Source organism: Orycteropus afer, unplaced genomic scaffold (genome assembly GCF_000298275.1).
Source record: "Orycteropus afer afer isolate SDZICR_OR568_19922 unplaced genomic scaffold, OryAfe1.0 scaffold00197, whole genome shotgun sequence".
NCBI lineage: Eukaryota > Metazoa > Chordata > Mammalia > Tubulidentata > Orycteropodidae > Orycteropus > Orycteropus afer.
The window spans coordinates 5699310-5702132 of NW_006921784.1; the positions used below are offsets into that span (position 1 = coordinate 5699310).

The 2823-nt window shown below is 43.0% G+C and overlaps 1 pseudogene; it reads right to left on the reverse strand.

Annotated features, from left to right (window-relative positions):
- Positions 1-408: 408 nt before the first annotated feature.
- On the reverse strand, positions 409-2553 carry LOC103203039 (annotated as a pseudogene).
- Between the last annotated feature and the right edge of the window lie 270 nt (positions 2554-2823).

Consider the following 2823-nt stretch of genomic DNA (forward strand, 5'->3'; position numbering starts at 1 on the left):
ATATACGGGAAGCAGACCATCTCCCTGACAGTAGATTCCACCATGGAGTTGATAACCAGTCTCATCATGGGGAATACTGCATCCAGCTGCCCAGCCACTCAACCAGGCCCAGCCAAGTTGACACACAAACTAACTACCACACATGTCCACTGACTTTTATGAAACCTTATCTGTTCAGAGGTTAAGATGACTCAAAATCAAAGTATTGTGCTTGTAAAATCTCGAATAACTGCTGATCAAATCCATTTCTTCCATTGACTGGTGTCTGAAGAGTAGTTTCATGGAGCTAAAAACTAACCCAGCATGTGCAGAGACAGCTTCCACAGGTGTGAGGCAATGAATACCTGGCCAGTCATTCTGTTAACCAGCTCCAGTTAAGACTCATCATACTGCTGCTCTGTTCCTCATTCACTGTACCCAGTAATAGTGCTTAAATGGCCAAGACAGTTCAAATTTTGTTTGATCATTTGCACTAAAGTCTCCCACACACGACAGAGAATTTTCATGTTCTGCTGAAGTTGGGGCAGCCATGCTGATGCTTGTGGGGTTACTGTACCTTCTAGATGGGATCCTATAAGGGACTTGTCAGAACTCTGTGTACAGACAATTTTAAGGAGATGCCATATTTCTTTCTGCCTCCTTCCCTGCATAGACATGACAGTATTGTCAGCTTCTTTGCTGTTACTGAGGGCCACTTCCACCTTGGGGAGTAAATCGCTAATCTTCTGCTTACAGCCCAGCGACTTGCTCAGATGACCAAAGAGCTCCTTGAGAACCCGGTCTTGACTCTGCACATCATGCACAATGATCTTCACCATCTCCATGCTGTTGCTGTAGGAGTGATCTGAAGGTCTGTGCTTTAACTGCTTATACAGATCGACGGCTTGCTGCTCCAGTGATTCCATCTAGTCTCTCTGTTGTCTTCCATAGAGTCTCTTCTGTAGCTCCATGATTTCAGTGTGCAGGGACATGATCTGATGCTCCAGGTGTCCAGTGACACCAACCTCAACATAGTGGATGGCCTTTTCTTCCATTTCCTTCCATGCTTTTAACAGTTTATCTGAGGATAGTCCATTAAGTCATCTGCTCTCTATACTCTCCAAGTCAGTCTGAATGCTTTTGTGGAAAAACTCTAATTTTGCTTTCAGTTGCTGAGATGCTGAGATCAAGGTGTTCTTCATTTTTGTCAAGTTAGCATTATATCTAAGATGACTTAACATAGCTGTTCTTTGTCCCTGAAAGAGCCTGCTGTAGTCTTCTAGCCCAGACACATAATGGACTGCTTCAGCCCATATTTTACGCAGTTGTATAATTGGTAGCTGTATTTTGCTATCAGATAGACTTCTGGAAGCAAATGGCCTTTCATATACAGTCTTGCTGCTGTCAAACAAATAAACCATATGCCTATCACAGCCTCTAACTTCATCTAGGACACATTGAGAGGCTGGTTTCCGAGGGTCCAGAGAAATTCCTGTTTCTGAAAGAAGCTCTTGAGAACCAGTGCTTATTCCAGTCTCACACTCAATACAAGATTGTAGTGAATGAAGAGTTTCATCAGGAGGCAACAAAAAAGAAATTATCTTTGCAGAAGTCATATTTAGGATGTGCACTGTCTTCAATTCAGAATGTGATCCATTAACATAAAACATCTTGGCTGGTTCGAAACAAGATCAGTGGGTCCCCCTCTCTGCTGAGGATCGCAGTTCAGCATTACTTGTAGCCAGTTTTCCTCCTATTAAACTACAAAGGTTATTTGGTTGAGGTGAATGGCTACTGAACTGAACTTCTGTCATTTCTTCACATGCAAATACACACTTTGGATCCTTCTTAATCTTCTTATGCCAGGTAAATGGCTGAAGGTGATGCAAAAAAGGCCTATATCCAGCAATACATTCAAACACCATGGTCCCAGAGCTCCAGTAATCAACAGTGGCTGTGTGAGGCTTATTCTCAAAGAGCTCTGGGGCCACAGTGTTCCCACAAAAGCTATACATAGAATTCCTCGATCAGTGTCTTTGGCGTATCCCAGATCAATTATTTTATGCAGTACTTTCCTACCAACATTCTGAAGAACTGTTTTCAGGTTTTAGGTCATGATGTATAATTTTGTTTTCATGCAAATATTGAATCCCTGACCATATATCACTAAGTAAAGAAAGTATCTGGCTTTCTTTAAGTCTGCAGCAATTTTCTGGTTTGTTGAGTAGCTTCCGAAGATCTCCTCCAGAACAGTATTCCATCGCTAGAAGAGGCACATCATTAATTAAAATATTCAGTTCCTCAGGAACATCATAGGCCTTCACAACATTGGCATGGTACAACTACATGAACTGGATTTTGTGACACCATCATTCTCTGTTTTTGGTACTTAGTTCTAGGTGACAAGACTTAATTGCGATTTTGTGATCAAGTACAGGCAGGCATTCCAAAGCCACCAGTGCGCAGCCGGTCCCTCATCTCCCAAGGTCCGCCCACACCCAGGGCCCCCCCTCCTCTGTGGCATGAGGGTGGAAGGGGAAGCGGCCTCAGGCACTGCTGCCTCCCAAGGCTCATTCTGGGCTGCTGAGCAAGCCATGGTATTTTCAGTTGCCTCAAATGCATGGGAAAGTGGAACAATGAATTAGGTTAAAGAAGAATTGATGCAATTGAATTATGGAGTTGGTGAAAAATATTGAATATACTGTGGACTGCCAGAAGACTAAACAAATTTGCATTGGAAGATGTACAGGCAGAATGCTCCTTAGAAGGGAGAATGGTGAGACTTCATCTCATGTACTTTGGACATGTTATCAGGAGAGACCAGTCTCTGGAGAACATCATGCT